We start from the raw sequence: 11992 nt of genomic DNA, 5'->3' as shown, positions 1-11992 counted from the left end.
TCTCCGTTACCTTTGAATGTATCATTTCCAGTGACTCATTTAGCCAAAGGGACATCGTAAGAAAACGCACCTTTAAGGACAATGCCACAGAAAATTTTATTCAAGCTTACTTTGCTACTTCAACCTTGGGCTGCAACTCAGTAGATGAGCTAGTAGATAACTTTCAGTCTAAAGTCTCAGACATCATTGACTGCATTGCTCCAGTTAAAGTGAAGGTTTTTTACGGGAAGAAAAAATCTCCTTGGAGAAATGCTCCATCAGTTAGAAGTGAAAAAAGGGAATGTCGCAAAGCTGAACGCAGGTGGAGAAAAAATAGACTCCAGGTTCACTATGACATCTATAAAGAGAGACTTTACAGATATAACTTACAACTGAAAAATGCAAGAGAATCTTTCTTCTCTGAGATCATTAAGAAAAACATTAATAACGCTCGTGTCTTATTTGCCACAGTCGACAGGTTAACAAATCCTCCTGTGTCCGTGGCTTCAGAACTCCACTCCACCAGGGCCTGCAATGAATTTGCTAACTTCTTTACTGAGAAAATCCTAAAAATTAGAGGATCAGTTTGTACTTCCACACCAGCTCCAGAACCAAAGCGGTACTCAGCTGGAACTTATCCTGACAAAATGTCCCAATTCAGCCAAATAAACTACAAAAGCTTAGAGCAGATCATTCAGCAGCTAAGTTCCTCTTCATGCTGTCTTGATGTTCTCCCCACAGCTTTCTTTAAAAAAGTTTTACCTGTCATAGCGTCTGATTTGACTCAGATAATAAACACGTCCCTCCTGTCAGGTGTTTTCCCCCAGTCCCTAAAAACAGCAATTATCAAACCACTGCTGAAAAAGAATAATTTAGACAAACTTCTACTCCAGAACTACAGGCCCATCTCAAACCTCCCCTTTATCAGTAAGATTATTGAAAAAGCTGTATTTCAACAATTAAACACCTTCTTAACAACGACCAGCCGATTTGACGTTTTCCAGTCTGGTTTCCGCGTTCACCACAGTACAGAGACCACCCTTATCAAGGTGTTTAATGACATCCACATAAATACAGACTGTGGAAGAACCACCGTGCTGGTTCTATTGGACCTTAGTGCAGCATTTGATACTGTTGATCACTCCATTCTGTTAGAACGCCTGGAGAACTGGGTCGGCCTCTCTGGTACAGCTCTCCACTGGTTTAAATCCTACTTAAAGGACAGGGACTTTTTTGTATCAGTAGGTAACTTTACATCAGAGATGACAAAAATCCCATTTGGGGTTCCCCAAGGGTCCATTCTGGGTCCCCTCCTTTTCAATATCTACATGCTCCCTCTAGCCCAGATAATAAAAAATAACAACATCAGCTACCATAACTATGCAGATGACACACAGCTCTACATCACCATGTCACCAGGTGACTATGAACCAATTCAGGCACTGAGTAAATGCCTAGAAGAAATCAATACGTGGATGTGCCAAAATTTTCTCCAATTGAATAAAAACAAAACTGAAGTAATAATATTTGGACCAATAGAGGAAAGATCAAAAGTTAGCACACAGCTTCAGTCGCTTCAGCTAAAAACCACTAATCAGGCCCGAAACCTGGGTGTAGTGATGGACTCAGACCTGAACCTTCAAAAGCATCTAAAGACAGTTACAAGGTTGGCTTTCTATCACCTGAAGAACATTTCCAGGATTAAAGGACTAATGTCTCAGCAGGATCTAGAAAAACTAATCCATGCGTTTATTTTTAGTCGAATTGATTACTGCAACGGTGTTTTCACAGGTCTTCCTAAAAAGTGGATCAGACAGCTACAGCTGATCCAGAACGCTGCTGCCCGCGTCCTCACTAAGACTAAGAAAGTAGAGCACATAACCCCAGTTCTAAAGTCCTTACACTGGCTCCCTGTATCTCAGAGAATAGACTTTAAAATACTTCTGTTAGTCTATAAATCCTTAAATGGCTTAGCTCCTAAATACATCACAGACTTGTTATCAGTGTATCAACCCTCCAGACCACTCAGGTCTTCTGGCTCCAGCCAACTCTGCATACCTAGAACCAGAACCAAACATGGAGAAGCAGCATTTAGTTCCTATGCTCCAATTATCTGGAACAAACTTCCAGAAAACTGTAAAAGTGCTGAAAGCCTGAGTTCTTTTAAATCAAGATTAAAAACACATTTGTTTAAAATTGCCTTCAACTGTCCTAGTTAACTGAATCACCACTTTTTTGTTCTATTTTCTATCTATATTTTATTCCTACTTGCTCTTATTCTGTTTTATTTTGCTATATTTTAATCATGTAAAGCACTTTGCATTGTCTTTGTACTGAATTGTGCTATATAAATAAATTTGCCTTGCCTTGCCTTGCCTTGACCGGTCTGGTTCCATGTTCTCTAACTAACCTAGGTCTCACAGAACCGCTGAATGTGTACTGCTGGACTCTGGATTAGATGACTTCTATAAACAGCTGCTTACAATGTTTTTTAAATGTAGGTTTATCAGAGTAAAGGGGTCTAAATACAAAATATTTTTTTATGGTGCCCCTGGACCCAGTGAAGGTGGTGGCAGTCAGACTGACAATAATAACATCACTGTTGGACAGTTTCTTCTACTCCATGCATGAAGCTGTTGCAGAGTGGGAATGCTCCTTCAGTGACCGGCTGCTGCATCCTAGATGCTCAAAAGGAGAGTTAGCGTAGATCCTTCCTCCCAGAAGCTGTTCGTCTTTAAATCGACCTCTGCTCCTAAAAAGCTCAATAATGTTTAAATCCCTGCTGTTTTCGCACAGTTTTCCTGTTTTTGAAGTCTGTTGCTCTTTTTTTGCACATGTATACATGCAAATGTGTAGACATTCATGTCATCATTCATTTACTCTCAGGATCCCATTTTCAGTCACTGCACAGAATCCTATCTTCGGTTGGGGACTTTACCCAACTTGCTGCTGGTACACCTGCATTTCCACATAGTGGGACGATATAGGATTATTCCATGCTATTTTTTTTTTGTAATAGGTTACTGCAAGACATTGTGTGTTACAGATGCTGATGAGAACTGGCAGCTGTAGTTACCAAAACAAATTTGTTATTTTAATATTTGATGTAGTGCTGGGGCTGCCAAAACCTACAATAAGGGAATTCAATATTTGCAGGTGTTCCCGTTGTCAAACAGCACTTTTATTGAAACGTACAGTTCACTGTTCCTGCTTTTTAAGGGTTCTGAAAGTCTGAAAAAGCCTGAAAAATAAAGCTAGAAGCCTTTAAGATAAAAGGTTCAAAATCAGTAATGTTCAAATGTGTTTTTATCCTTCCTCAATCACTTGCGGCAGTGAATAAAAACGGGGGGAAATTGCATTTATCCACAACATCACTTTACTGTTACTACATAGCCATATCAGTCACAGCACAACAACACATCTTCATCAGAGGTGCACTTTTGTTCACTGGAGGTTGTTTCAGCATGAAATTCACAGCTTGAATGGATTCTAGCCATCTATAATCATACATATTCAGCTTTTTTTCTTTTCCTTGTCGAGATATATACATTTTTAGGACAATTTTGTGGCTTGTTGTTGACTTTAATTATCACTTTAACTCTTCTGTGGAGGAGGAAGGTGTGTCAGGGCCATCGGGACACTCCTGCAGAACACGAGGAGAACGAAGGGCTGGTCAGAATAAATGCTGAGGCTTCAGCAGCGATACACAGCGATCAAGGAGGACGTGAGAAGCAAAAAGCAAGTGTACAGTCAGCAAAAAGAAAACGGGACTTGCCTTCACTTTGTCCAGATCTGGCCTGCCTGGCAGCGACTTTTGTGAGGAAAATGCCTGTTAAAGAGGAAGGTAAAGTCAAATCAGCTCCAACTAGCAACAAAATGTCCATGTGTCCAGCTGCTAGTAATATAGTAATAATAATATAGTAATTTTGCTGCTCACCTTTCTGGACTGCTGCATCTCCTCTGTGGATTTGGACCTGTTCTTCATGTGCTTCTGAGGAGAAGTAGCGTTGGGACACTATAAAGAGGTAGGATGTCGTTAGGCAAGGTCTGAATAATGAAATATTGTAAGAGTCACATTTTCAGCACACCTCATTTGTCTTCTGCTCCATGGCTGATGGCTGATGTGAGGATTTTTTTTTTTAGTTCAGTGCTAAAGCAGCTTCAGGACGAGTCACCTTGTCCTTTTCGGATATTCTTGGTTGCAAACTCTAAAGCTGAGAAAAAGGGAAGATACAGTTTGTTTTTATTTATCATGTCACTGTATGCTCAATCTTTGAGGGTTTACATAAAAGATGCAGAGGGTGCAGTTGCAGGCTCTCGTCACTAGATGGCCTTTCTGACTCAGTTTTTCATTATAACACTGATTGCACATTTTGAGCATTTCCCAACGACTTCTGTTTTTTTTATGCTGATTGCCACGACGGGAATTAAACACTTTCGCATATAGTCTTAGTTTCACTTTAACTTGTGTGTGTCAAAAACAATGTACATCCTATCCTGCTCAGTGTAAGCTAGCTCAGCTTTTAATTTAATCTTTTATTTTATTTATTTTTTGATGATAATGATGATTAAAAGTAAAAAAAATCTAATCTTGTTCTGATGGCTTCCAACTTTAGTGAAATGACAGGAAGATCCAGAATTAGGTCCAGATTTTGGACCATTATGCACGCTCCCCTGGTCCAAATCCTGTTGAAAATGTTAAGGGGAGGAAGGAACAGGTAGAATTTGATTCCAGACTGTAGACACCCTTCATGAAGTCATCTCCGCCACATTCCCACCAGCATACTGGAAACACTTGTATCCAGCTTGTCTGAACATGTTTGCCAAATAAATCAACAGAAACTTGGGCTGCTCATTATCAAGTTCGTTTTCTGTCACTTTTATTACAGTTCTGGATGTTTTTCTTCACCTTCTTAACCTGTTTGAGTGCTCGATATGTTTCGCCTCCTACTCCTGTTTTTCCTGGGGTGTTTTTTTTAAGCTGAACCTTAGCACTCTGCATTTAAGACATAACCTGAGAACAGCGGCTGCTGCACTTTTCAGGCAGAGAATCTCAACCTTAGCTATTCTGTCTCTACATTACAGAGGGATCAAATTAAAACTGCTTAATGCAAAATTTATTTGGCCTCATCGACATATTAAAGCTTCACATTTTATCTGTAAAATGATGCTTAAACTGATGCTCACAAATAGCTCATTAGAAACGTAAAGTCATTATGGAAGGCGTCACGCAAATAGGGAATACACATTGTTAAGACGCAGATTATAATGACTTCATAAGCTTTGGAGACCTATGAAAGGAGGGGAGGTTTTCTAAAGGGAAATAAAGAACATGCACTCATGCACACCAATGCAACACAAACAGTGAGACCCAGAAAAGCTGAACTCTACAGCGAATACAAAGCCACAGTCACAGCCAGAGGCACAGCTGGCGTCAGGAGTCGTGCTGCCAAGGGACAAAGCACCTTGGGGTTTAGGTCACGGTGTAAGAGACTGTTTCTTTATTTAAAAATCAAAATAACAGACAGACAGTCTCCCTTATCTTGGTCAGTGCTCACACAGTCCATCAGAGATGAATGGGTGAAATGTTACTGGCAGGCCTGAGTTGATGTTGGAACATTATTTAAAAATGGCTATTGAGTTTGTATTTCTAAAGCTTTTCTTTCTTTTTTTTTTGCGTCTCATGACCAACATCAGCAATGAAGAACAGCTTCTAAGCTCAGCTTCTCCAAAGCTGCATTGATTTAAAAAAAGTTGACAGAATATGTTAGCATTCCTAAAAAGGTACCAGACAGATAGATAAAGGGATCTATTATAGCAATTTATGCTTGCCTTTAAAACTTCAGAAGCACCATTTTATCAGAGCACCTTTTATCATTTATTCACTGCATAGGATTTAATAAAATGGACAAATCTAAGAATATAATCAGAAACAATTTGACTAAAAACCCAACTATCTCCCTGCTACCCTGATAAAGAGCTTATAAAAAATGAATGGCAGCTGATCAACAGGAGCTCCTTCACCCACTGTGACGGCTGACGTCAGCGATCGCAGCAGGTTAACATTTGATGCTGCAGGCATTCTTGGAGAGGAATAAATGCCAGCAAACTGGACCTGCCCGCTATCTAAAACATGCCAACACAACTGATTCAGCGCCGTGCTCCGTCTCTTTCTCATCCAAGCTTCAATTAGCGCACACAGGGGTAAGAAAGCAGCAGCTGACCTCTGCGCTCTTACTCCAAATGTGCGTTATGGGCCTTTGAAGAGGACAGAGGAGAATCATTTCAGCCTTGATGGAAGAGCAGCCATTCAAAGAGTCCTGAGTGCTGTCTCTGGCCAACTTGCTCAGGGGAGATGACCTAAATAAAAATTGCTGGCTTGTTCACGTTCCCTTTGTTTCAATGAAGAATTCCTACATTGTGTGTAAAGCTAAGCTTTACATACAATGGGGTTAGACTGAGGGTAGGGAAGTTTATTTTTTTTATTTTTTTTAAAGAAGTACAGAAACACTACATGCAACATTTTTTTCACTGACTAATGTGTTTAAGCAAATGGCACCCATTTAGCAATCTCTATTTTAACACATGAAGCGATACAAAGCATGCAAAAGTATTAATGCCCCTTGGACTTTAAAGGTTTGTCACATTAGACATTTACGTCAATGTACTTTGCTGGGTTTATGTGACAGAACAGAAACCAGAGTATAATGTTGAAAGGAACAAATTATATATGGTTTCACAGTCTGAAAACGCTTATTTATAATCAGCCCCATTTACTCTGATGTGTAAATGGGGCTAAAGTTGAGTGCAATATTGACCCTCATAAGTCACCAAATCTTGCATAAATGCAGCTCAAGGAGTCTGCTGAGTGGGGTGCCACAGGGAGCAGCGCAGGGAACTATGCTCTTGTACACATTTTCCTTCTGGGCCAAATAACCAGCCAGTTTCTGAATGTCTCATTTCTATGCAGATGATATTCAACTCCACTGATCTTTTCAATTCAATTCAAAATAAAAACTCATGTTACAGGAGTTTCTTCAACGAGTTGTAGTTGGTGATGGCTGCAGGCAGGAAATGGTAAATGGCTTACTGTCTAGGTGAACTCCAAGGTATTTATACTTCCTGACCACATCCACTTCTTCTCCCAGCATGGTAGTCGTATTGGTCCTATTCCTATTTTCCCTGAAATCTACTACCATCTCCTTTGTTTTATCCACATTCAGATTGAGATGTTTCCACACCATGACACAAAGAGGTCTACCAGCTCCCTGTTCACCGCTGATGCATCCAACGATTGCAGAATCATCTGAGTATTTCTGCATCTTGTGTTGGTCTATCTTGTGTTGGACGTCTGAGGTGTAAAGAGTGAAAAGGAATGGTGTGAGTACAGTCCCCTGTGGTGCTCCTGTGCTGCTGACTTCCTGGTTAGACACACAACCCTTCAGTCACACAAACTCTGGTCTGATTGTCAGGTAGTCTCTGGTGATTGTTGAGGCCTCCACCCGAGTCTTCTGGAGTTTCTGACAAAGCATACCAGGCTGCGTTGTGTTAAATGCACTGGAGAAATCAAAGAACATGATCCTCACAGTGCCATCTGCCTTATCTAAATGACAGTGGGTTTGTTGAAGCGGGTGTATGATGGCATCTTCAACTCCAACTCCATGGAGACAACTAAAGGATTCTTGATAGCTGCTTGTTTGCTTTCTCAGGTGGGCCAACAGCAGCTTTTCTAGGACCTTCACGATGTGGAATGCCAGGGCAATTGGTCTAAAGTCATTGAGGACAGATGGGTGAAGATGCAGGAGGTCTTCCACAACACTGGAACCGTCTCCTTGGTCAGACTAAGGCTGAAGAGGTGCTGTAGAATCCCAGACTGCTGGTCTGCACAGGCCTTCAGGAATCTGTGGTAGACACCATGTGGACGTGGAGACTTATTCTGGTTCAATCTCTCCAGCTGCCTCTTCACTTTCCTTTTACTGAGTTCTAAGCCAACTTAGTAAAGGGGCTGCACAACAGTGCAGTTGGTAAGGCTGTTGCCATGCAGCCAGAAGGTCCTGGGTTCAAATGATGGCCTGACTTTGCATGTTCTCCCTGTTTATGTGAGGGCTCTTTCCAGGTACTTTGGCTTCCTTCCAAAAACATGGCTGTTGGGTTAATTGGTTGATCTAAATTGTGCTTCAGAATGATTGTGTGCAGAGATGTTAAAACTTTACAAGCATTAAACAGTAGCTTTGTGGCAACCTGCAGCTGAGATGTGAGAATACAGAAACCCTACTTATTGCCCCAAAGCACCAAATATGTGGACTCAAGCATTGCTTTGGTGTGTTGCACTGTTCTGTCAAGTTAAGGCTCAGATACCTTGATGTTATTTTTGATTCTGCCATGTCCCTGCAGCCTTATTTCCAACAATTAATCAGAAAGTTTTGCTTTCAGCTAAAAGATTATTCCAAAATTTTAACACTGCTCCCAATAGCCGAGTTAAAATCTGATCGTTCATGCTTCTTTTTTACAGCCTCTAAGTGTTTGAATTGGGATCCTAACCATCTCCAGTGAGTATATGATGTGGCTGCAAGGCTTTTAACACAAAAGAGACAGCATATTACTCCTGTTCAAGTCTCATTACTTTGGCAATCAATACATTTTAGAATTAATTTTTAAAAGCTTAGTCCTCACTTTTAGAGCCATGTGGAGTGAACCTAAAGCCAATATGTCTCTTACATTTTAGAACTCGCACCTCTTCTCGCACTCTGAGATCTTCTGGTAAACAGCTCCATGTGATTCAGTGGACTTATCTTATGACAAGACATAAATCTTATAGATTGTTGGTCCCACTGTGGTATACACTGCTTCCATCTTCCTGAGTCTTAAGAAGCAGCTTCTTTCAGCTTCATTAATTTATTCAGACTGGCTTTCAACAAGATTTGGGCTGTAATTTCCTGTTTTTGCATATGCTGCATGACCTTTATGCCCTTTTAACTTTTACGTTATTGTATTTATTTATTTTTTTTGTATTAAATGAAGGTCTTTACAGTTTTTAACTCTTGAAAGGTGCTACACTTAGCTGGTCAGCAAAACGTTTAGAGGCTTGTTGAAGAACCTAAGTGAACAAACAGCCTCACAAAGACCAAAACACTCACTAGAACTTGATCAGAAAAAAAAACTCCTAAAGTTTGCAGATGACACCAGTGTTTTTGTCTGATCCAGGACACTGATAGGTCTGCTTATAGACAGGAGGTAAATCACCTGGTCTAAGGGTTTGGTCAGAACCACCTAGAGCTTAACCTACTCAAGACTGTGGGGACGATGGTCCCCCCCCCCCCCCCTTTCCTTTCTAAGGCCCTGAGCTTGTCCTCACAGATATTGTTCAGAGGAAGGCCAAGCAGAGATTTTACTTTCTGCAGCAACTCAACCAACGGCTCCCGTGGAAGCTTCTACACTGCCAACATTTTATCTGTTTTGTTCGCATCCATCACTGTGTGGTATGGCTCCATCACAAAAAACTGACAGGCACAGATTGTAACGAACAGTGTAGGGTCAGGAACAGGACAGCTGACATGTTTGCAGATCCCACACATCATGGACACATTCACCTAGGGGTGGGTGCTACATAGTGCTTTTTGCCAAAAACAGCACCCTCCTGCCTAAGTAAATTAGTAGTTTGAAATGCAACCTATTTTCCCCTTCTCTTTATCAGCTGTACACACACAGCTTCGTTTATCCTTTCTATTTATCTTATTTATCATTTCCCTTGACAGTTTCAACCACTATCCCCAGTTGAAACTGAAGTCAAACTCCTTTTTTGTGCACAGAATCTTGGCCAGTAAAGTGAATACAGATTTTTAATTAATGCACTGTTGAAAGAAGGCAATAAAAGGAAACAGAAAAAATAAGCTGCTCTGGACAGAAAAGCAAAATGAACAAAAAAAAAAAAACTACACAGAACCTAGAACACACCTTACCCACTGTGAAAGATGGTGGTGCTATCATGATGTGGGGACACTCTTTAACAGAGACTTGGTTGGTGATCAGGAGAAATGCATTAGTTCAGATCGGCGCAGTCATTTAATACAATGGTCCACTCAAAGTTCAGACCTAAATTCAGAGAATCCAAGGCAAGTTTAAAGAAATGCATGTTTTAATAAACTCTTTATCCAATCTGAGCTTGACATAGCCAAAGAGTGGGTAAACATTTCAGCCTCTAGATGCGTAAAATGGCAGACGCATACCTCAAAAGACTTGTGACTGAAATTGTATCAGAGCTGTCTATTAAAAAGTACTGACTCACGGAGTAGTATAAATTTATACCACACTTTACCAGACATTTTGCTTTAAATAAAAAGTTAAAAACTATCCATCCTTTTCCTTTCACCTCAAAACTATGTGCTACTTTTCCATCACATGAAATCCAAATAAACTGTATTGAAATGGACAGTTGTAACACATAAAACCTGTAAAGGTTCATGGGGTATGAATGTTGTGAGGCATATCAAATAAAACCATTGTCTTTCTGGTTAAGCACAATTTTTTCTTCCTACCTACGTCCCTTCTAGAGATGATTGTAGGAAGAGACCATTTTCTTTTTAAAAATTAAAGTAGTTTTAAGATAAAATACTCACCAAATTTAAATGAAAACCTAAGCTGTTCCAGAGATATTGCCTTATTCGTTGGAGTAAGGTCAACAGTAATTAACTCCCAAACTAAGAATTAGAATATGAAGGGAATTGGTTGAGCTTAAGATGCATGATTAGCTTTCTGCCTACATAAAATTCAATATTATAACTCCTAGTAGCCTAGAGCGTGTTTGCCATAATCCTCCGTTTTGTACCTTAGAATGAAGAATCTCTCCATATGCTAAAGGACCTTTTTTATGCTCAACCAACAGTCAGGGTCAATTTCATTTCTTTAGAAGCGCATTGGAAGTGATTATACTAGCCAAGTGAAGAGCTCCCTACCTCAGTCTGACATTACTACCTTATAGCACACATGCACAGTGATGATGGAGCTCCAAGGTCAGAAGGTGGGCAGCAACTCTGATAACACCAGAGTGGAGAACTCATAAAGGAGTCAAAAGGAGCTGTAAATTGATAGTAACATGGCATTGGTTTTCCCACGCTCGGGTGTAACACTCAGCACCTCGACCCGCCCCTGAGCAGCATGAATTTAGCCGGCAGTCGCCCAGCACGGCTGCTCCCTGCCCAGCAAACGGCATCACCTGACAAGTTAAGGATGTACAATGATTTTCCTCACAGAGACGGCCACAAGCAGAATCAATTTACATTCAGGTATCAGATTGGTTTGGTTTTAGATCACTTCTGCTTTTCCTCATTAATGCTCATTACTGGTATTCAAAACCAGATTTTAATCTATTCAAATACACACACACACACACACAAGGTAGCATCAGACAGGACAATGCATTTCATCAAACAGTTATGTGCCGTCTGACAGCCGAGGAGGGGGGGTAAAGAAGCGTGTGCCAAGGACAAACAATACACTCTGCATGAGCAAGCTCTAAAGAAGAAAAAAAAAAATGTTAGAAATTAAATGAATTCTGGGGATAAACTCAAATCGCTCACCTCCTTTTCTCCCCCTCTCTTCGCCTCGTTTCCTCTCAGCAGCGCAGCACACGAGTAGTGGAGTAGATGGCACTCCTCATCCCAGAGCTGTGACGGCGTGTGTGAGAGAGAGAACACCCTTCTCTGCCCATTCATACCGCCGCCGACGCACAACTCACGCACGACTGGAGACGCGCACACACACACACACAGAAACACACATGCCAGATGTGCTCCTTTAGTTAGTGCCTGAATATTTTACACATCAATGCTGTACATCCATGCCAATTACTTGTATTGCAAAAGGAATAAACCAGCTAGGTGAGTGGAAGGCATTCCATTTCATGTGCTGCCACATGCTATGCAATATATACACTCCTGACGTCATCCAGGGCGATGATATCATCCATGAGTCATGTAATGGGTTTTGTAACTCATGATACCTAGCTGGCGAAAGT

General features: G+C 40.8%; 1 long non-coding RNA gene across 1 annotated transcript; it reads right to left on the bottom strand.

Moving 5' to 3' along the window:
* Positions 1-3748: 3748 nt before the first annotated feature.
* LOC118557416 lies at positions 3749-11738 on the bottom strand. Its single transcript, XR_004927858.1, has 4 exons — positions 11556-11738; positions 4068-4193; positions 3917-3994; positions 3749-3808 (listed from the first exon to the last, which is right to left on the bottom strand). It is a non-coding gene; the product is annotated as an uncharacterized LOC118557416 (long non-coding RNA).
* Positions 11739-11992: the final 254 nt, after the last annotated feature.

This window comes from Fundulus heteroclitus, chromosome 23, assembly GCF_011125445.2.
Source record: "Fundulus heteroclitus isolate FHET01 chromosome 23, MU-UCD_Fhet_4.1, whole genome shotgun sequence".
Classification (NCBI taxonomy): domain Eukaryota; kingdom Metazoa; phylum Chordata; class Actinopteri; order Cyprinodontiformes; family Fundulidae; genus Fundulus; species Fundulus heteroclitus.
Note: the sequence above shows the minus strand (reverse complement) of the source record. Positions and strands in the feature narration are given on the sequence as shown.